This window comes from Lygodium microphyllum, chromosome 5 (assembly GCF_053477565.2).
Source record: "Lygodium microphyllum isolate KBCC chromosome 5, Lygodium_microphyllum_v1.1.10, whole genome shotgun sequence".
Taxonomy (NCBI): Eukaryota; Viridiplantae; Streptophyta; class Polypodiopsida; order Schizaeales; family Lygodiaceae; genus Lygodium; species Lygodium microphyllum.
Genome location: NC_141139.1, coordinates 137,219,495 through 137,244,453, shown reverse-complemented (window position 1 = coordinate 137,244,453; position 24,959 = coordinate 137,219,495).

The window sequence follows — 24,959 nt, the reverse complement described above, 5'->3', positions numbered from 1 at the left end:
CCTATATACATTTTTCTAAGCTAACTAACAAATTGTTCCTTTTTTATTCCTTAGGGGATCATTGACAAGTATGTAAGGATATCACATGGGTTTAAAACAAGTGATTTTAAAAATACCATGTTTACACGGTTTTAACTTATAGAAAGATGCAACATAAATGAATCGTTTATAGATTGAAAAGAAAATGAGTGAGTTTTATTTCTTGAAAATTCACATATATAAGTTTTTTTTTAATAGGTCTTGAATGCGCATGATATAGAGGGTTTAAATATAGTGAATCCGTTGATTTTGGCTCAAAGCTCTCGAAAAGGCTAAATTTTCTACCTTTCAACTTAGAACTATATTTTTCCATTATAAATTTTTACCTTTTGCATATGTATTCAATTTCTATTAATCCATTTCAAACTATGAGAATCTCTTCACCTAAAGTTCCTTACTCTCCAAAAAAAGGTTGTTCTCATGTTCAAGTATAGTTAAGCCTTTTCACCACTCGACCTTCGGCCAGTGAATTGAGTAGTGCCCTCTTGTGTTGAAGTGCAGTGTGACCTTGGAGATGATCCACCCATCCAAAATATCCTTCCTTAATTAATCTAATTAAGAACCAACCATAATCAAGGCAATTAGCCTAATATCATCTTCCAACAAAACATTCCTTTATTCCCCATGGCAACTTGCTATCACTGACCCTTGGCATGCATTTACCATCAAACATAACCACCTGGAATAATCATCTAAATCACATCCCAACAATCAGTTTAATGCAAAAGCATTTAGGACGTTATTTGATCAATCAACCAAAACAATGTTATCCTTTTCCAAACATTGGAGGAATGGTCGCGATAACCTTTCCGTCGCATATTTGCTCTCCCCCTTGGGATCAGGAACGGTTCTATGTAAAGTTTACTTAACACACCCTTCTTTTGGCTAAGGCATATGTTAAGGTTTCAGGAACCATACAAGACATAAGTTCTACTAGTCACTTACATTGATTGATAACCCAGCCTTCTTCCCAAAAAGTACAAAAGCATTGGTATTTCCCTTGAATCAGGTTTTCCTAACCCGTTGAGCTCTCTACTTGCCGTTGAGACCCAGAGTTGTTATCTAGTCCAATCCCTGAATTCAGATTGATAAACGTAGTGGTTATCAGTCGAATCCTAAGGAATATTAGTCTTTACTCCTTATCATCATTGTTTGTACTAGCTAAGCACAACATCAAGATTCCCAATCTATCAAACATGAGATATTAACAAGAGTTTGGGAAAATGTCTAAAGCTTCGAAAATGATTCTTTTCTAGACTAAGTTGCTTTCCATGCAATCCATCAGGCATGCAAGTTGCAACATATACCTTCAAAGTGATGAAAATGCATCTACTATTCACTCTCTCCCTCTTTCTCTCTCTTCTCTCTGTCTCTCTCTCTCTCTCTCCATCTTCTTCTTCTTCTTCTTTGTCTCTCTCTCTCCTCACCTCCCCCCCCCTCTCTCTCTCTCTCTCTCTCTCTCTCTCTCTCTCTCTTACAGCAGCAAGGGGGTGAAAGAGGTGGTACCTCTCTACCCCTTTACGATGGGAGGGGGCGTTTAATCTAGGAGGGGGTTTATTATTGGGGGGGCTTGGCACGGGTCCCCTCCTCTTACCACCTATCTAGGCGGCCAATTTGGGCTGCCCCCATGCATCTGGGGAAAAGAAGAGATGGTGGGGGGGGGGGGGGGGGGAGGGGAAGAGAGATGGCACACGTGTGCCCTTCCACTACAACAGAAACGAGGCATAGACGCGCATGTTAGACGCGCAAAGTTGGGCGCATCTATCAAAGCGTCTATAAGTGCATGTAAACGTACATGTAAATAGACGCGAATTTTGCGTCTATATATCCGCGCAAATAGACGCTAAGATAGACGTGCTAGCAGACGCACAATTATTTAACCACCTAAAATTAGCAATTCACATAATTAAAAAACCAAAGTTAATAATTATTTAACCACCTGAAATTGATTCTTGAGCATGCACATGTGCGCATGATAAAAACCATAGAATTAAGAATACACATTGAATCATTGAACTAAAAAAATAGAGTTAATAATTACTTTTTCATTGCTCTCTAATGAATGGCAGTTCCTCCTGTTGACAAGCCTGATATAAGTAATTAGCGGCAAGCGACAGAAACCTTACAATTAGTAGCAAGCATTGCAATATGTATCTCGTAATTTCTCTACGTACTTGAAGATGATAAAAGATACTTTCTTTTTATTATGGAAAATTCAATTTAGCTTTAAAATTGACTATTGATTCTTGAGTATGCACGTGTGCGCATGATAAAAAGCATAGAATTAGGAATACACATTGAATCAATAAGCAAATTAAGTATGTTACAGTGAATGATCCATCTCATCTTCAATGAGATCAGCCCTTGCTAAACTATCTACTTCTAGGTCTATATTACCAAGTGGTAACGAAACAAATAAGTATATCCCACTATCAGATGTGTTGCTATATTGCTTAATAACTTCATCAATATCATTAACAATCACATTATTGTCTTCTTCTATGTTTCCTTGAACATCCTCGCGAGGTTCATCTTGTACTATATCACGCATATCATCCATTATGGTGTCATCATGCACATCATCATTAATTGTTGGATTGTCATCTGCTATCTCCATATCGGTAATATTACCATATATTGGTTTTGAACGATTAGATATAGGGATGACATACCACCATCGGTTATTGTTTACCATTGGATGATACACAACCTGTATTTGAAAAACAAAAGCAAAAAACTTAAGTACTTATTATATTGTGTATATGTATCACATGTATACATATAAAAAATTTAGCCTTTGCATATATACCTGCTCGCATTATTGAGGTAGTACTAATGTGTCATTCTTATTTTGGTGAAATTTTGTAGAGTCAATGATTACAAAACCACTTGGATGACGTCTGATTGTGCAATGCTCACCATTTGTTACCACTTCTTTAAACCACTTCACATCCAGTATATATATAAAGAATCGTCTGAAGTCAAGCTTCAGAATATCTTGGATCAAGCCACAATAACCTTTCATGGTACCATTGGCATCCTCGAAGTGAGCAAGGATACCACAATCTTGGGTATTTCTCTTTTCATCTATATGTTGAGTTCGAAGATGTTTACCCTCACACCAAAGTGCATTGAATAATGTGCACTAGTAGTAAAAGATAAAAGATCAAACATGTCAAATATTTATATAAAATAAAACATATAGAAACAAATTAATTGATAGTATGTCTCACCTTTGATAAGCAACCTCGTGCGTATTCCCACTCTTCTTGAGATATATTAATTTCCTCCTCTTTTTCCATTCTCTCAATTTTCTCATGTAACTAATCTATATCAATATGACGTGGAAGTGCATTTAGATGATCTAGAAATGAGACATTACGTCCATATCTAGTGCGAAATTCTTGTCTTTTGCTTTTTCTTCTTGCCCTTGCTTCATTATATAGTGTCACCCATTTGCTCATTACATCACTATTGAGCACACAAAAACTATTTAACTTACGAAGTTCTTCTTTTGTTAGCACTTTACTCATTCCTTTTCCTTGAGGTACTATAGAGGTCATCCTCAAGTCTTCATCATCTTTCCATAGTCGTGGTTGAGAGGGATCCACTTCAGCAAGATATTCAGAGATATAAACAAGGGATGATTGCACTAACCAATCCTCAGCCATGCTTCCCTCAGTCCATAAACAATATAACAAACAATATATTATGTAAACAATTCATCATGCTAAATACTTTAAAGTCAATCGAGAGAAATGCACTTCTTACCGACTCATGCTGAGTGGAGGGTGGCTGTCGGCATTAGTCCATCTCTCCTTCCAATCTCGAATGGTTAGAGATTGTGGAGTCATTCCATTAGTAGGGAGAACATATTTGGGATGGTCAATAGGAAGAAATCGATGATGACTGTCGTAGGTAACCTTCTTTAAACGTGCCGGCCTAGAGGAAACTAGAGAGGGACCGCAAATAGGACATGCATGATATCCTGACGTGGTTAAACCTGAAAAAACAAGTGAATTAGTAAAATGCAATTGATTCAAGTCTTGAATTTCAAATATAGAGTTATATACATGTACCTGAACACTCTCCGTATCCTGGAAAGTGGTGCATGGTCCACAACAACATGGCCTTCAATGTGAAATCTCTAGAGGATGCAGATGCACTTGTATCTTGCACCTCAATACCTTCCCATAACATTTCTAACTCTTCAATCAAAGGCTCTAAGTTAATGTCCATGTTTTTTAACTTGTGCTTTCCAAGAATCAGAAGGGATAACATCACATGTCCCTTTTTTAATTGCCATGGATGGAGGAATATTATAGTTCACCAATACCACTGGCCATACACTGTATGATGTGCATTTCATGAGGGCTACTATCATGGTCGTTAGTCTCTACTCTTCTTGAAGACTCTGCCTCCTCGTGTCGATGTTTTGCAGCCTCTCGAGGCCCGGGAGGGAGCATCTGAGGATGTGGCACCGCATCCTGCTCAACCACAAAAGGGAGTTTCATGTACGTTGAAATATAATTCCTGTAACATAGACATGAAATCTTAGTGGTAAGAAAAAAACAATGAATACCGGTGATTTTTCTCGGTCCCATTCTCCATACAAGCTGAGGTCTGATATTGCAATTCGATGTGCTCGAAAAATACACCCTCGACAACGATCACACATGCATTTAATTTTTCGTCATAGCCATGCATCTCGATTATGAAGACGCAATGTTTCATCCTCACTTGAGGATGTGCTCATTGACTCATCAGCTTGCACTACTCTAGGTGATGACAACGTCGACATGATTAAACCTAATTCATGACAACATCAAAATATTTGTCATTCATATGTTTACATAAGATCTCAATTTTAAATACACAAAAATCATCATAAATACATTAAAACTTATGATAAGAATTCACTATCAAAACTTATCTTAAAAACAAAAAATTATGATAAAGCCTAAATGCACGTCCATATCCGCGTTTAACTACGCGTCTATATTGGCGTCTATTTTCGCGTCTATACTCGCGTCTATCTGAACAATAGACGCACATATACATGCGAAAATAGACGCACACGTCAAAATTCAAACCATACTTAAATCATTTCTTTTCAAACTACGCCTTTCCTTTCCTGTGTTTTTTGCGGTTCTGAAGCTTGAGTTTAGCTGACATGAAATCTCTTCATGCCTCACCTAGTCTCTTCATGCCTCATCTCCTCATGATTCAAACACACAAAAAGGGAAAAAGGAAAGACAAGGAGAGGAATAAAGAGAGAACAAGAAAGAGGAGAACAAGAAGAAGCAGCAAGCAAGCATCAAGGGAGGGTAACTTACCAAGGAGAGGAAGAAGGAGAAGGAAGAAGCGCCACCACCCGCCACACCAAACACCCAAGGTGAGTCTCTCTCTCTCTCTCTCTCTCTCTCTCTTTGTTTCTCTCTTCCTCTCTCTGCTCTGTATGTGTATTTAGGATTTGTGATTCGATTATGTATTGCATTTTGTAAATCATCAATGGCGGTCGTCGGCCTAAAATCGGCCGACCGAGCGCGTCTGATAGCGCGTCTACATCTCAGTGTAGACGCACACATAGACGCGAAACATATTTCCTCTCAGAGCATCTGAGGGCACATCTTAGAGCGCGTGTGCTGGCGCGTGTCCTCTGCAGTGTACACGTGATGATACACACGCTGCACAGAAGGTTGACCTGCAGTCTACACGCGATTATACATGCGCATTGACCTGGGATGCGCGTCTGTGCAGCATCTTAGATGTGCAGATAGACGCGTTGGACAGAAGGTTCACTCAGGAGCGCATCTGAGGGCCCGTCTAACTTGCAATTTAGACGCGGGGATACACACGCCAGGTCTCCCAGTTCTCCCATGACTGTGTTTATCAGTTTTCCTTTCTTACTGTTGCACTTTGAATTTTTTTGGGCAAGTCACCATCTTACTTTCACTGAGTGCGTGGATTAGTCATAGATTTTCTTACTTGAGTCTTCCATTTTCTATTTGGTATGCTTTGTAGCTAGTTTGCATTTCCTCAAGTTTTTTCTTAGTGATTTGGAGGATTCCTTCTTTATGCTGAAGCTCTTTTTACAGTAGTGCTTCCCTTTGATTAGTAGTTTGGTCTTTTACTTTTAAGGAGCTCTCATTTTCCTTCAATTCCTTCTTGAATGACTTCTTTAAGACGTTTTCTTTTTCCACCCAACCTTTTGGAAATGTGCTTTTATGGATTCCTTTTCTTGTATTTGGATGTCCTTATCCCAGTTAAATCTAGCCACGTGGATCTCTTCTCTCTTTGCTTGAAGTTGTGATTTCTTTTTCTCGAGCTATTCTTGTAGTTCTACTATTTTTTTCTCTTTTTTTATAATGGAGCTCCTATAACTTTCTAGCAACTCATCCTACTCCTTTTATAGATCATGTTTTTAATTTAAGTGTGTTAGTCTTTGCCGTGTTAAGGTCTTCACACATCCTCCCGAAGGTTTCTATTCATCCTGCTTTTCCATGTTGTTCAGGGTAGTTGTGGGCACTTCTCCGAGATTCTGCATGTTACTGCTTTAATTTGGCTAGGTTAGAGACTTGCACTTTAAGTTGGTCTCTCTTTCTTTGCATGTAAAGAAAGAGGGTCAAGGGGATAGGTTCTTCATATTCCCTCTCCTTACGCTTCTTAGAGTGTTTGTGTGTATCACTTTTCTTAGAATGTGACCAATCCCATATTTGTGTTTATCAGTTTTCTTGTTTAAGAGAAGCATTAGCACTTAAGTGTTATGCTCAATGTCTAAAGAAAGCTCTTTGAAAATGTAGGTAATATATCATTTTTTATATGCAAATAAATTTGTCTTTTTCCTGTGTTTTTTTTGCAGATGTTGTATCCTTGTTTGTCTAGCAATGACCCGGATGTGGATCGCATGAATGATACATTGGCCTCCTTTAGCAGGGGGGTCAATGCATTTTTTGGAGGTTTTCCTAGTAGGGAAGACTTCATGGGAGAGATGACCAGACACCTTGGCCGCTCTCCCACAGCGAACGAGGTGTTCAATGTCATGTCTGGGATGCCTCTGACGTCTTTGCCTGGCACTACTTCCTAGACTTCACATGCAGGTACTCCACATGCAGGTACTCCATATGTAGGTACTCCACATGCTCCACGTACATCGGTTGAAGCACAAGCATCTATAGAAGTACGTGCATCTGCAGAAGCTCATGCGTCCAGCGAGGCAGAGGGTAGTCGATAGAGAGGGAGGAGGGAGAGTCAAGGGGGAGGACGAGGCTTGTGTGGGGGTTGCCTAGGAGGTGGCGAGCGATCACCCTCACTAGTAGATCACGTAGAGGAGGTTGTACGCCAGTATTATAGAGTTATAGATGCTGGTGGCATCTTTCATGATGATGAGGGAAGGGATGTAATGGCGTACATGAGGAGCGTCATGCATGCGACGTATAAAGATTGTTTCATTGCCTTCAAAAATCAGAAAAGCGGCTTGTGGCAGGAGGTGTTGAGGGCAGTCCATAGGAGGTACCCAAATCCTGAGGGTCAGCGATTCTCGGATGATTGGGGACGTACAAAAGTGAGGGATATGCTTCACAACAAAAGATCCCACCTCATGACACGGGCCATGGACTCACTGCGGAGGCTGGAGGAGGGGCATGGAGTCTATAGCCAACCACCTATGTGCCACTGCATAGAGTGGAAGAAAACCAAGAAGAAGGCAACTGAGAAAGTGAAGAGTCGCCAGCATGCAGAGGCGTGACGGATCCAAATGGAAACCATGGGATCGTCGCATTACAGATCGGGCGGCAGAGAGTCGTGGGAGGCACAGTTTGTAAGTATATTTTGATTTTTAGTTTTTTTAAATTTATATTTCTTTCAATTCTTTATATATTTTAGTCTAATATATTGTGACTCATAACTGTTTGTATATCTCTAAATGTTTTGCAGACTACCATCGTTGGTAGGAAACCTACTCCTAGAGAGGTAGGTTACCATCAAGGCCATAACCGCATATCGACATGGCTTCACTTTTATGAGGAGGGTCTCATCATTGAGAACCGATACAACCGGGCCATGAGGATTCGACAGCCAGAGGAGGTATGTTTTTCTTACTTTCCTATTAAAAGTATAGCTAATTATAACTTTTTCCCCACCTTGTCTATGTAAGCAACCCTAATCTTTTGTGTGTGTAGGCGAACCCGGATGTGGAGCATAGCGAGGAGGGGGATAGCGACGCTAGTAGCCATGGTGGTACTAGCGAAGATGTTTCCTCTTCAGATTCGTAGAGGAGCACTATACCTCCTCATGAGGCCTTCTTTTCTTGTATATGTATGATATCTCTTTGAGCCTACTGCTTGCGGCCACGCTTTAGGTCGCAAGCACTTAAACTTCCCTTGTAAATGCTTTTGATATATAATGAATATATGGACTTTTATTTTCAATTCTCGTGCCCGTAAGATACATTGTCTTTTTCCCAAATACACAATCTGATGTGTGGAAGAAGGGAAAAAAAAACCAGAGAGCATGCTCTCTAGTTTTACAACCACATGCTCTCTAGTTTTTTTTTTTCCAGTTCTGTTTTACGCGTCTATCCGTGCGTCTAAATTGTAGAAAATTTGCGTTTATACGCGCATCTATAATGCAGACTACACGCACTTATACACACGCTTCATAATTCAGCTTTAAAAAAGAAATTAAATATCTTTTTAAAAAAAAGATATTTTTTGTTTTCCGTTCGCGTCTACCAGTGCTTGTAAAAGCGCATCTACCAGCGAGTCTATATGCGCGTGTATATGTGTGTCTATTGCGCGTCTATTTGTGCGTGTAAATTCGTTAATACACACGATTATAGACGCAAAATGGTAGACGTGCAAATAGACGGGAGGATAGATGCGCCCGTAAGAATTTCTCTATATTCAAAAATCGCGTCTAAATGTGCGTCTATGAGGCCTTTTTGTTGTAGTGTTCCCACATCATTGTTCACATTGTCTACGAGATTGAGCTCATCGTTTCCATTTGTAGCTCTACCGCGTCGTCAGCTTCCTCCCCGTCAGCCTCACTCTATCTCCCCCTCCCTCCGCTAGCTGTCGGTGTTGACGGGGGGTGTAATAAAAAAAAATCAATGATTTTTTCTTGAAAATTATAAGGACCAATTCCTATGCCCCGAGAGAGCAGGGAATATTACAATGGTGGTTCAAATACAATGGTTTCTAATGGAATAGCTAGCCCTACTCATGATCAAAATTATCCTTTAGCTAGTACTACCATGAGTGGACCAATAGGTGATGGTTCTTCTACTTTTAGTCAAATAAGATGAGTATGCAGTTATGTTTCTACATTAATTGACACATATACATCAATGAGAGGGAGATTGAATAAAGGCAAATATAAGATGTTTGATGATCTAACTAGCCCGCTTACATCTGGATATAAGTCACCTAGTAGTGATAGTCTTGACAATGAATTGGGCATACCAATAGTCATGACAGCTGGAGCAGGTATGTACTGCCTCATGAGAGGCAAGCATAAAGTGAACCGCAGCTAAGAAGGTTTGAAAGGGTCAAGAAACCAATTGATAGACTGACATATAATGGGTATTCAACCAGACATTATGTATATATGACTAAAGTGTGACGTTACAGAGAGTCACCTAGTAGTGATACTCTTGACAATGAATTGGGCATACTATCAATTATGACACTTGTGTAAGACAAATCAGGTATGTGTCACCTCATGAGAGGCAAGCGTACAATGAACTGGAGCTAAGAAGGTTTGAAGGGGTTAAGAAACCAATTGATAGCTATCATATAGTGGGTTTTCAGCCAGACATTATGCATATATGACTAAAGTGTCAGGTTACAAAGAGCCTACAAAGTTCAATGAGGCAGTTCCAAATGAAAATTGGTGTGCTGCCATGGATGAAGAATATGCAACACATGCTGAAAATGAAACATGGCATTTTGTTAGTTTTCTTGAAGAAAAAACACCCATTGGGTGTAAATGGGTTTATAAAGTGAAATGCAATTCAGATGGTTCATTGGAAAGATATAAAGCTCGGTTGGTTGCAAAGGGATATGCACAACAGTATGGCTTAGACTGTGAGGAGACTTTTAGCTTGGTTTGAAAGATGAAAATCATAACAACAATTATTGCATTAGCAACTTCTAAGGGATAGAAGTTATGGTAGATGGATGTAGAAATTGCATTCTTGAATGTTGACTTGCTTGAGAAGGTGTATATGGTGTCAAGATTTTGGGAGAGAAGGAAGGAGTCTCACTTGTAGCTTTCTTGCTTGCACAATGGGGGAATACACACAAAGGTGGAGGCTGAAAACAGTTTTCCTCTTCTTAGTTGTATAAGCCAAAAAAAGAACTCTCATACAAAGAAAATAGAAGAACCCTATATATGGGTCTCAAACCAAAGACAACTAACTAAGGTGGCATACTAACTGAGCCATGAACTAGAGTAGATAAGGATAGCTGTCATCTAGCTATTATTCATGGGCGGTGTACCAACCGCATCTGCAACTGACACGTCGATGACATAAATGCACAACGGTCACCCTGGCATATCACGAGTGGAGCTCGATATCTCAACACTCCCCCTCGAGCTCAATTCCAATTCCTGCACACCAAGCAGATCTCTGAACTTGCGCAGCTTCTCTACACCCAATGCCTTCGTGAATATGTCAGCTACCTGATCCTCTGTGCTGACATAAACTAGATCAATAAGACCTAGTAAAACCCTCTCTCGCACATAGTGATAATGCACCTCAATGTGCTTTGTTCTAGCATGATAGACTGGGTTATTTGCCAAGTGTATACTACTCATGTTGTCACAATAAATGACAACTGGCCCATCTGTAGGTTGATGCATATCATAAAGTGGCTTATGCAACCAAGCTACCTCACATGCAGCCATTGCTGCACCCCTGTACTCGGCCTCTGTGCTCGACAAGGCAACTGTAGGCTGTTTCTTGCTGCTCCAAGTGACTGCAACACTCCCAAAAGAGAACACATATCCACTGGTAGATCGTCTATCAGAAATACTACCAGCCCAATCAGCATCAGTGTATCCATGCAACTGTATCTGAATCCCAGTCTCATAAAATAGTCCATATTGCAATGTGGACTTCACATACCTGAGTATACGTCTAGCCGCATCCAAATGCGGTTTCCTTGGAGCCTGCATAAACTGACTTACCAATCAAACAGCATAGCTCAAATCTGGCCTGGTAATAATCATATAAATCAAGCTTCCTACTATGCGTCTGTACATAGTAGGGTCTTCCAGAAGCTCACCTGCATCTGCGCTCAGCTTCACATTCTGCTCCAAAGGAACTGAAATAGGCTTACAGCCTGTCATCCCATATTTGGACAGCATGTCCAATCCATACTGCCTCTGCAAGAGCTGTATCCCACTTGGTGATCTAATCACCTCAATGCCCAAGAAATAACGCAGCTCTCCCAAATCCTTCATCTCAAACTTCTGCTTCAATAGCATTTTCACATGAAGGATATCTTCATCACTGTCACCTGTCATAATCAAATCATCAACATAAATGACAAGTAGCATAATATCTTTCTCTGTTTTTCTCACATAAAGTGAGAAATCTGCCTTGGAAATTTGAAAGCCAATAGTGACAAGATACTGTCCTATCTTGTCAGACCATGCTCTAGGTGCTTGCTTCAAGCCATACAATGCTTTCTTCAACCTGCAAACAAACTCAGGATGAACAGCATGCACATAACCTAGTGGCTGCTCCATATAGACCTCTTCTTGCAAATCACCATGCAAGAAGGCATTCTTTACATCCATCTGATGTAAAGACCATTCCTTTGATGTAGCCATAGCAATGACTGCTCTTACGGTTGCCATCCTTGCAACCGGACTGAATGTTTCTTCATAGTCAATGCCATATGTTTGTGCATACCCCTTGACTACTAATCTTGCCTTGTATCTGTTCACAGAACCATCTACATTGTGCTTCACCTTATAAACCCACTTACAGCCAATTGCATTCTTACCTTTAGGCAAAGATACCAACTCCCATGTAGCATTTGCTTCCAAGGCATCCATGGCTTTCTCCCATTTTTCTTTTCCCATGGCTTGCTCAAAAGAAGTGGGTTCTGGTTCCTGTATCACTTTGACCATATATGCATAGTGAATGGCTGTAAATCCATCATATTTCAGCCTATCCACAGGATACCTAGCTCTCGTAGACCTGTGCAAAGTAGGTTCACTCCCAGGTGCTCTCAAAACATCCCTGGTCTTCCTTACTCCAGGTGTAACAATAGAAGGAATACCCAACTCATCATCAATGCTCTGTTCTGAGCCACTGGATTCACCATCCACATAAGAGTGACCTGCATTCACATCAAACATGGGCTGATCAACCTTCTCTTTTTCTTTTCGTGATACCTGCATACCATTATCTGCATGGCTTTGAGAAGATTCTCCTGATCTCAATCTGCCTGTCCATGGCGAAGAATGTGAACCACTGCTAGAGGACGCTCCAGGTCCACTAATATTTTGTGACTGCTGCTGTGAATTCTGTGCAGCATTACCATTTTGTGCATCTACATCATCAATCACATTTACTGGTTTATACCAGCTACTCATCTCATCAAAAACAACATCTCTGCTCACTGTAAACTTATGAGTAGAAGGGTTATAGCATCTATACCCTTTCTGCTCTACAGAGAGTAACCAATAAAGATGCACTTCTCAGCTTTTGGATCCAACTTGGATCTCAACTCATCTGGCACATGTACATAGGCAATGCAACCAAAAATTTTCAAATGAAAAATATCTGGTTTCTTACCAGTATACCTCTCCTCTGGAGTCATCCTATGTATTGCTGTAGTGGGAGTCCTGTTCATTATGTAAACTGCTGTAGCAACTGCTCCAGCCCAGTAAAAATCTGGCAAGTCTTTTTCGTTGAGCATGGTACGAGATACCTCTCCAATATGCCTGTTTTTCCTTTTTGCAATTCCATTTTGTTGTGGGGTATGATTACATGAATATTGCTGCTTTATGCCATGCTCCTGCAAGAACCTTGCAAACTCATTTGAGAGGTACTCTCCCCCTCCATCTGACCTTAGGCATTTTATTTGCAGACCTGTTTCTTTTTCAACCATAGCTTTAAGAGTTTTGAAATGCCCAAACACTTCACTTTTCTTCTTCATAAAATGCACCCAAACTTTTCTGCTATAGTCATCAATAAAAGTGACAAAATAATGACAGCCTCCAAGAGATGCAGCTTTAGTAGTCCACACATCAGAGTGGATTAATTCCAATGGCTTCTTACTCTCTTGAACATGTCTAGAAAATGGTTTCCTTGCCTGTTTTCCAAACTGACAGGCTTCACATACCTTATGCATTTTTGCAACCTTGAATTTAGGCAATCCTGCAACAATATTTTGGGCTTGCATTGATTTAAGTCGCTGTACATTAACATGACCAATGTGTTTATGCCAGATATCAATATCTGCAACTACACCGGTCCCATGTGCAAACATTGCTGCACTCAATTCAGATATGTCTGCATCCAACGTAAACATTCTGCCCTTCTTCTTTCCTTTTGCTATCAAGCGACCTTTATTTTTCATATCCTCAACAAAGCATCCATGAGGATTAAATCTGACGTGCAAGCCCTGCTCAACCATTTGACCAACAGAAACCAGATTCTTGGTGATATTCGGGACATGAAATACATCGAACAGGTATTTCTTTTTCCCATCCTGCATAGACAAAGGAATTTTTCCAATCTGCACAATAGGATGTGCAGTATCATCACCAGTCTCCACAAATCCTGGTTTTTCCATTTTCCTTGCATCCTCCATCCATTCTGCATGACCTATCATGTGGTTTGATGCACTTGAGTCAACATACCATACATCATTGCTTTCTTCTGCACTTGTCACAGAATTGTTCATGTGCTGCACCATAAACAAATGATTATTTCTGTCATCACCCTGTCTACTAGAAGATGCATAATTCCCTTGTTGCAGTTTTCCATTCATGATGTCATTCTGCTTTTTATAGCAGTCTTTAGCCATATGACCCATTTTACCACAGTAGTAGCATTCAACATTACTGTTTGCATTTTGGCCTCTTTGCCATCCACCACGACCTCTTTGGCTCCCCCTGCCTCTAGAGTTACCACGTCCTCCTCCATAGGACTGGTTTTCTTGAGTTTGCTGCATATTCTGATTTCTGCCACGGCCTCCAAATCAGCCTCCTCTACCTCTGCCTCTACCTCTTCCAGCATTTGAGTAGAAGACTGCTTCTTTTGAAGTTCCTCCTGAAGAAGATGCACCACCATTTCTCTGCTCCTCAGAAATTAAAAGAGCAATCAACTCCTCAAAATCAGAAAATCTTTCACTGAGAGAAATGGATGTTCGGAACTGTGCATAATCCTTTCCTAGACCATTCAAGGTCACTGAGACTAAATCATCATCTTCCACTGGTGACCCAATGGAAGCAAGTGCATCTGCAATCTTCTTCACCTTCATGTGGTAGTCATTGATGCTCATACTTTCTATTTGCACATTGTGCAACTCTTGCTTGAGCTGCATTTTCCTGGCTTGCGTATTTGTGCTATACATTTTTGACAAAGTATCCCATGCCTCCTTTGGCGTACTTGCATCTTGAATATGCACAATCATAGAGTCTAAAATGCTGATAGACAGCTAGTACATAACTTTCCTGGCTCTCTCATGCCATGCTTTAAATGCCTGCATTTGCTGTTGATTGGGAACATCAGGAAGAACTGGTTCTTCTTCATTTCCTGCAACAAATTCCCAATATCCTTTTCCCATAAGGAAATTCGTCATTCTAAACTTCCATGCTTGGAAGTTGTTCTTATCAAGCTTTTCAGTGACAATCTATGACAGAGAATCAGATGCCATTACAGAACACTGCAAAAAATTCTGTCATTGCAAAAAACACAGCTTCACCCTCACAAGGGAAAATCTGCAAAACTGGCGAAAGTGGTATTTGACCACACAGTCACTTCCTAGTGACGATTTTGCATCAACAGGCAACAGGGATGATTCTGTAACTCCCAATGTCTCTACGCACAAGCATACGATGCAATTTCTACAGTAACTTTTCACCGACCTGTAGAACAGTGGCTGCACAGCATAAAACTAGGCCTTTTCCTGAGTGCGTGTAGAAAACTTCTGCCTCCAAAACAGGCCCCGAAATGGCCTCAAATCAAAAAAACAAGGTCTCCCGCAACATATACTGTCCTCTTGCTTCACCGCGAAGGGCGTCTCAACCTGAGACAATGCACTCTTGCAATTTCCGACTGTGCTGCCTGCAGAGATCTGCTCCCAAAACAGAAAATGAAAGCAACACTACTCCTCTTACCAGAACACCGCGAGCTTGGCTTGCTTTCTTGAGCTCCTTACCACGAACAAGGCTCTGATACCATGTCAAGATTTTGGGAGAGAAGGAAGGAGTCTCACCTGTAGCTTTCTTGCTTGCACAATGGGGGCTTTCTTGCTTGCACAATGGGGGAATACACACAAAGGTGGAGGCTGAAAACAGTTTTCCTCTTCTTAGTTGTGTAAGCCAAAAAAAAAACTCTCATACAAAGAAAATAGAAAAACCCTATATATGGGTCTCAAACCAAAGACAACTAACTAAGGTGGCATACTAACTGAGCCACAAACTAGAGTAGATAAGGATAGCTGTCATCTAGCTATTATTCATGGGCGGTGTACCAATCGCATCTGCAAATTGACACGTCGGTGACATAAATGCACAACGGTCACCCTGGCATATCACGAGTGGAGCTTGATATCTCAACATATGGAACAGTCTGAGAGCTATGTACATCCTAACTATCCACACATGTATGCAGGCGAAAAAGGACTTTTTTGGGCTGAAACAGGCACCGAGAACATGGAATGCTTGTATCAATACTTATTTATAGTAGGTTGGTTTTCAAATGGGTCATGTAGGACCATAGCTTGTTTACAAAGAAGACAGAGAATGGTTATGTTTCCTTGGTTATGTTTTATTCAATAAAATTTCACATATAAGGATATTTATAAATAGACCTTGAATGCACGTGATGTAGAGGATATACATGTAGTATCTTCCACGAGGCTGAATTCAAGGTGAAGGATCATGGAGAGCTAAAATATTTCCTTGGGATTGAGGTTGCATCTACACCTCAAGGTATATGGCTATTGCAAAAAGAGTATGTTCATGATATGTTGCTAAAATATGGCATGATGAGTATAAAGCCATTGAAACAGCATTGGATGAGAATGTCAAACTTGTAGTTGATGTTGGAAATGAAATAGAGAATATCACTATATATAGAGAGATGGTGGGCAGCTTGATTTATCTCACTATCACCCATCTTGACCTCAGTTATGCATTGGGACTGATTAGCCAATTTATGCAAAATCCTTGAAAGTCACATCCAGATACAATCATGAGGATTTTGTGGTACATGAAGGTTGTTCGAAACACGTATCTGGACTCATAATGACATAAATAGTGAAGAGACTACAAGTGAATTAGGTTCCAAGATAAAAGCTTGGACTCATAAACAAAATCTTGTGTAAGAGACTAACAAGGATAATAACACTAAGTGAAAGTAGAAAGTATCATGATATATTGCATTCAACTTCATGAAATTGATAGTCAAGTACAATGCTTTTTAGTACCTAGATAGTAGCAATCTCCACCACTATGCTTATGGGATTTAGTCACCTCTTCCTAGACTACTTGCATCTCCCTTGCCCACTGCTCCATACAAAGAGGCCTACAGGTGTGAGTGATTGCCAAACTCTCAATACCCCTCTTGAATCACAACCAAAGAGGCACAAAGTGTGTAGAGGCTTTAGTGAGTCACCATGTGCAAAGTGTGGGTACACCACAAACATGGTAATCATCTAGAGGCTGCTAAGTATGGGTACCAAAAACATGGTGGACATCTAGAGGATATAACAAGGGCTTCACAAAGTGTACAGAGAAGGATGTAGTGCTAAGTTACATGAGGAGTTTTTCATGGCTTATGAAAGGAGCATTAGAGGCAAGTACATACAAAACATGCATATACAAAAGAAAGGTCTAGTAAAACTTTTGGGTCAAGGATTGATAGGCCCTTATGGTTTTTTTTTCATATTTAAATATGTCATTATGAGCATTTCTTTTAGCAGAGATCTTCTTCTCTTTGATCTTATTTTCATTGTCCTTGTCCTTCACTTTCACTAGAAGATATAGGCCTTATACCGACGTTAAAAGTGACAAAAATATTCATAAAGAAATTTGCCCCCGTCATCGCAAAAAACGTCGTTATTGGCGATGCCATAGAGCAATCGGTACTAGCGTCGTTATCAACATTGTTATTGGCATCGGTATCAGTGTCGCTATTTACGCTAGTACTGACAAATTTTGCGACACTAATACGATGCATGTAGTAAATTTGCGACGCTAATAGTGACGCTAACAGGAAAAAAATAATTTGTGGTGAGCTGCTTGAAAAAATAGTTTCAGTAATGTACAAAATGCTCGTGTAAATAAAGGCAAAGTGTACTTAAATCAGAACAGTAGAAAATGTCTACACAGATTATGTGACAAAAAAAGAAGAGTATGTGAGCTCCAGCGATCCAAGGGAAAGCTATAGATTCTCACCATCCAAAACCTCGTCCCGCTGTTGTATTGCTGCCCAATTGACCTCCTATCCTAAAATTATTCAAAGTCCTCTGTGGTGGTTGCGACTTTACTTTCGACAATCCTTCGACATCGCCGTAAAGGAGCATCGAACTTTGCAAAAATAGAAACAATTACATATCAGTACACCATACAATAATGCATTTTAATTAAACTTAGTAGCTACAAATAAGAAAGATGAGTGACTTATATATTTCGTTGCGTCCATATAATCGGTCAATCAATGCAGTGAAAACGTGTCTCTCTGCATATCGAGTCTCAAGGTCGGTGGGATCTTGGTTTGTAATAGAGTGCTGCAAAGATCTGGTGGGATCGCGGTTTGTAATGAAGGCTAGTGGGATCTAGTATACCTATCGGGGTAGTATCTCTTAGAGTAGCACCCATAGGGGTGCCACTTGCGGATGGCTGAGTAAAAGCAGGAGTGACAGGAGTAGGCATCCCCATAGATGTGACAAATCGTGGAGGTGATGCAGCTCCAGCAAAACAACGAGACGGAGACACTGCATCAATACCTCCACAGCAACCACATGAGCCACTCTCTCTCGAAACCGCCATGAGAGCGAGGAGTACCACCTGTATCCCAAGCCGACCGCAGGCTCAGTGCATCTTGATCTCCGTAGCATCCCACTAAACCACTCCCTTTGTCTGCCCCAAGTTTGGAGCGTTGACATTGTCTATGGGAAACTAAAGCATTAGAGCACACCAAAGTAGATCTAATAGAATGGCCTGATGGTGTGTGAGAGAGCTCCTATTCCAGCATATCTTTGAATCTCACCATTTGATCTGGAGACATACGCATGAAGATCTCCTGTAGCTCCTTGTCACTCATCCCTCGACTCATCGTGATGATCTAAATATCCACAAAGATCACCTGCATAGATAAAAATTGATATTAACATAATCAATATAAATCATACAAAGCATAGTAATATAAATATTAAAAAAATGATATTACTTAAAATGCATATCTTATGCACCCTTATAATCGATTCGTCAACGAATTGAGTAGATGGATGCTCCAAGTATGAAGTACCCTATGGTCCCATGTCAAACTCCTGACATAACTCCGCATACACTAGAAGGTCGGTAGACATATCACCACAAAAGGATGAGTCCATCTTGTTCTCAAAGAATTCTTGGACTCTTGTATTGTCATCATTGTTACCCAATGTTGGCTCCTGTACATGCTCCAAGCTTTCGGTGGCCTCCACCCCTTGCAATATAGACCCCTTTATTTGCATACTGTCCTCATCTATGCTTGGAACATCGCTTTGATCATATACTCTCGTACTTTGGGACCTAAAGGTATAACGTACCACCATCGAGGTTGTCGGGGGTTTGGATAGACAATTACATGTTCACAATCATGTACAAGAGAGATATTTAACTATTGTGACATGTACCATGTCGTAATACAATTAAAAAATACATGACTTCATATACCTGTTCCCAATGGGCCGGCAACATAGACGTGTCGCGTAAATCTATCAAATTTTTTTTGGAATCTAGTTCGAGAAATCCAGATGGACCTCGTTGAACTATTGCTCCAACTCCTTCAAGTACCACTTTGAACCATTGCACATCAAATAGGATCATGAAGAAGCTATGATAATCCACTGTGACAATACTTTGCAAGTTCCCAAAATACTCCATCTCATCTATAACCGTGTTTAGATCCGTTGCTCATTGTCGGCTCTCTTGCTCGAACCTTGCCATAATAACACAATCAGTTGTGAAGCGCATTTTGTCAATACACTCCATATGAAAATGATGTCCATGTGACCACGCCACACTATATATTTTGTATTGTACATTGAAACACTCAATTACTTATCGCATATAAAATATAGATACGACAAACCCTAAACACGTCTTCATCTTTGGACTACATACCCATAAGAATTTTCACTCCTCGATTGAGACCTTCGCCCCTTCACGAGACGCTGCGGTCAAAGCTCCATGCAACCATTGCATTGACATAAACCGCGACATCTCCTCCATACCCTCGAGATATCGAATTGGTCGATGGTACGTACTATGTCAAAATCTAGATCGCACTTCCTCTCAATCTTTCCTAGCTTGTTGGTACCTAGCGAGCCACGTCTCCATAGAGGCATGGTGCAACATATAAAAGTGGTTCACTTTCTCCTCCATTGCAGCATCCATTCTTTTTTCTACCCCATTTCCAATCACCACATCTCCGGTCAGTCTATCATCATCCTTCAGTGACCATAGTATACTGTTGTCTGAATCCACCATTGATATAGCCATTGTGAAATATGCACTAACGCCTCAGACACCAACCAACCTTCAGCCATGCTACCTTCTAGCCGAGCTCGTTGTCGCACAAAGCCTTTCAGGGTTTTCATGAAGCGCTCCAAGAAGAACATCCATCGCATATGGACAAGTCCACCAATCTCCACTTCATCTACAAGATGCATAAGAAGGTGGATTTGTATCGTGAGCATGTTGGTAGGCATGTATTTCTCAAAGAGATAGACCGTCTCCACTGCTCCCCGCCTTGTGGATTCAATAGAGGATGTCTTAATCTCCTTTTGTGATATCCATTGTACTAAAGTCGACAACCTGTAAATCACCCCGCGTATTTCTTGAGTAAGGCATTCTGCAATCGTGATTGATAGTACAAATTGCCACAAACGAGGAAGCATTATGAACGACTACACTCCAAATAGCAAAATACACAGGCCACTTACAATCCATTCGTGGTACAAACCTAACAAATCTTATACCAATCATAGGATTTTAGCCCTAATAATTGGTCGTCTTTAGAAAATGCAGACCTGACAGAATGCATCATACCCATCGGAATGCGGATAGACTTTACTATCTGCTTCAAAATGCGCTCTTCTTTAGTGGACAAAACCCAAGGAGCATGAGGTAGCTGCAAGCGACCATCAACACTCGACTACTGCCAAAGTGCCTCCATCTTGCCTACCTCCTTCAAATCCATTCGTGCCCAAGGAGCATGAGGTAGCTGCAAGCAACCATCAACACCCGACTGCGGCCAAAGTGCCTCCATCTTGCCTACCTCCTTCAAATCCATTCGTGCCCCTACAGTGTCTCTCTTTCCTGTGATGTGGTCCCATAGCAAACTACCCAGGTTCTTGAAAATATGCATGGGATCCAACAAGTGGTTGATCTATAAGTGGGTCCAATATGGCAACTCATAGAAAACTGAGAACTATCGCATTCCGTTTGGATGTGACTCTGTGTGGAACATTTTCAGCTCATATCAACTTTGAGCATTCATACGTGCTGGAGGTCATCCAAGAAAAACTACCATGAGTTCATGACCCTCTGGCAAGAAAGCAGCGTGTCCTTGATATATCATCTTTTTCATGGTTCATGACCTTCGGGAGTTTAACTGTGGTCCACACAATGGACATGCATGATAACTTGAGGTAACTAGACCTGTCCCAACATGTCTATCCAGTGAATACAAAACTTGAACGAGCTATGATAGATATTATCAATGAGAACGGAAGCCTACTTACTTGATCACTCTTGGAATCCCGGAAAGTCATGCATGGTCCACATGAGAATGACTCAAATATTGGCGGACTGTCAACCAACGCGCTTGCTCATACCTTGCACAGTGACCCTCTCCTCCCAAAAAATCTTAAGCTCATCGACTAATGGAAAAGATACACATCCATATTTTTGATTTTGTAGCAGCCGGGAATGAGCAAGCTAAGGATGAGATGTCCCTTCTTCGTAGAAAGCCATGGAGGGATATTGTAGTTGACACGGACTATAGGCCACACACTGTAAGAATTTGAGCACAGACCGAATGGGTTCACGCCATCCATAGCGAGACCAAGCCAAAGAATGCTTGGCTCTCGGGAAAATTCTGGGAAGGTAGAGTCAATGTGGTTCAATGTGTATAAATTCTCTGATGTTCGTTGAACTCCATATGCGGACCTATTCTGCACATCACCACGAGACTTAGGCATATATGGTATTTGCAAGTGGTAATATGATACCTCAGTAACCTGAAAAAAAATCATAAAACACATTGAAAAAGCACAAAGGTTTTTAATGATAGTGCCGAAAAGAAATCAACAAAGCGTACATACAAGGTACCTGAATAACTCGGTCACACTCGCATCGCTCCACCTGCATTTTGCTTGCACACTTAGAAGTGCAAGCAGTGTCTTCAGGCAAGATACTCGGCACCCATCATATAATGGTATAGATGCTTTCTCTCTAAGTGGATTAGAAGTCTCGACATCCATGGGCATCAATGTATCGATCATTGCCTCCATCTCAGGCTCGAAGATTGTAGGTAAGTCTGGAAGACTACCTGTCTCCTCTGGTATTGACGGTAAAGATTGGGTAGTATCTTTCAAGTGGTGAATTGGCTCAGGCACTCCATCCATCGCATGCCCACAAACTCTTCTAACTAGCCGCAAAGGGTGTTATTATATGTAAACTGAAGTAAATGTAGATATGTATCCCATGTGTGTGGTTTTGAAATGGTGTAAGCACGCACCTAGATAGAAAATTTGCCAACCACACCCAACGTTTTTGTATATGGTATTCAATTAGCTTGCGAATACAATGCATGATTGATATACACTTTTCTTACCGTTTGCTCAATATCTGAGATCGCGTGATCAATGATCTCAGATTGAAACTCACCGAAACCTCGTACGTGTTCCATAGACAATCGAGGTTTTCGTCTAATTGCGAGCTTACATTGAAACACTATATTGGAGAATATGGAAATTTTCCATAAGTTCAGGACACGTGGTCAAGTCTTTGGATTCGTCATAACTTGAACACTATAACTCCAAATCAAGCGGTCTATAGCTCAATAGATTGTATTTTTCAAGTGCTTTCCAATGATAGGTCACATCATATGGTTTTGAGAAACTTATGGGCATGTTATCCGGGTGCCACCTTTTTAGTATTCAAAAAATGGGAATGGGGAGATTCCCAAACTCACTAATATTGTGTTTTGAGAGCAAGGACATGGGACACGCTGATTAAGATACGCCTCATGATCTTGAACATCACGACCTTCATCGTTTTCCATTTGGTCTATGTTACGAAAAACAAATTTTTTTGTTATCATTCTTTTTTTCTTTCTTAAATTGTTTGAGAAGGGATTTCTTCTCTTGTAGCTCAACAAAATTAACGTATGTAAAGTCTCCACCCACCCATAAATTAACGTATATTGGAGTGTTTTCCGTCTCGTGGTATGCATTAGACCTCACCAGCCCTCGCGACCACTCTCTCTTTGTTTTTTATCCATTCATTCTCTTCTCTCCTTCCATCTTTGTCTCTTTTTCTATTTCTTTATTATGTTGTATGTTTATTCCCTCTCTCTCGTTTCCTCTTTCTTTTTCTCTTCCTCTCCCTCTCTTATTTTCTTTAACAAAACATCTCGCTCTCTCTACTATTACCACTACCACTACCACTACAATAAACAAGAAAATAAGAAATAAAAACAACACCTACAATAATTACTACTACTGCTACTACTGCTACTATTGCTACTACTGCTGCTGCTGCTGCTGCTGCTACTGCTGCTGCTACTGCTGCTGCTGCTGCTGCTACTGCTACTGCTACTGCTACTGCTACTGCTACTGCTACTGCTACTGCTACTGCTACTGCTACTGCTACTGCTACTGCTACTGCTACTGCTACTGCTACTGCTACTGCTACTACTACTACTACAACAAACAAGAAAAGAAGAAAAAAACTACTACTACTACCACTACTACAACAACAACATAAAAATAAGAAAACTAAACAACAATAAACAAGAAAAGAAAATATACTACTGCAACAACAACAAACAAGAAAACTAAACAACAATAAACAAGAAAAGAAAAAAAACTACTACTACTACTACAACAAACAAGAAAACTACTATTACTACTACTACTACTGCTGCTACCACGACTACGACTACCACAACAACAACAAACAAGAAAAGAATAAATTAAACAACAACTACTACCACTACCACTACCACCACAATAACAACAAATAAGAAAAAAATATTAGAAGAAATAAAACAACAACAACAATAACAACAACCTCTCCCTCCCTCTCTCTCCCCTTCCCTTCCTCCCTCTCTCTTTCTTTCTCTCTTTCCCCTACCACTACCACTACCACTACCACTACCACTACCACTACCACTACCACCACCACTACTACCACAACAACAACAAACAAGAAAAAAATATTAGAAGAAATAAAACAACAACAACAATAACAACAACCTCTCCCTCCCTCTCTCTCCCCTTCCCTTCCTCCCTCTCTCTTTCTTTCTCTCTTTTCCTATTATGTTTAATGTTTTCTTCCTCTCTCTGTCTCTCGTTCTTTTTTTATTTTTCTCTCTTCCTCTCCCTCTCTCATTTTCTCTCTTTCTCTCTCAATACATATGATTTTTAACAAAAACAAGTAAAAGAAAAGGAGAAAAAATAAAAATAAAGCAAGAGGGAACAATGCACTCACCACAAAGGCCCGAGGATGGATTCGGGGGCTCCTCTTTGCGACGGCGGCTCCTCTTCGCCCTCCATACACTTCCTCCTCTTCTTCAAAAACGACGGTGGCGACGGGGAGAAGCTTTCATTCTCCCTCTTTCTCTCTCTCTCTCTCCCTCTCCCTCTCAAATACAACATGGATTTTTCTCTCCCTTTCACTCTCTCTTTTGTTTGTTCGCGCAAAATAATACGCTCGAGCTTTGGCTCGCATTTTTTTGTCTGAGTATTGCCGCTATTTGCGTCACATTTGTGATGCAAATAGCGAAGCCGCTAATTTGCATCAAAAAGCGCCGTCGCTATGCCTCCCTATCCTTGGTATATTTGCTTGCATTGATCTTCTTCTTCTTCTCCACCCCTTTGCTTGCATTGATCTTTTGGTCATCTACTTCATGGTCCTTATGATCTTTTTCTTCATTTACTTTGCTTACATTAGTCTTCATGTCCCCCTCAAGAAAATTTACTTGTATGATGACTAGAATGTCTTCAGAGTCTTCAAATAAGATAATTGATTATACTTTAAAACAAGTAAATCCATCCATCTGTACAAGTGGAACAAACAAATATTCCATGTAGTATAGATGAGCAACATATGCCATGTTACTCTTCATGAATGACAACCAATAAAAAAACTTCATGCTTGACATTCTTGAGATAGAAATGAGCTTCAAATAACTTAGAATAACCAGCAAACCAGATAATCTTGAATGTGCTAAAAAA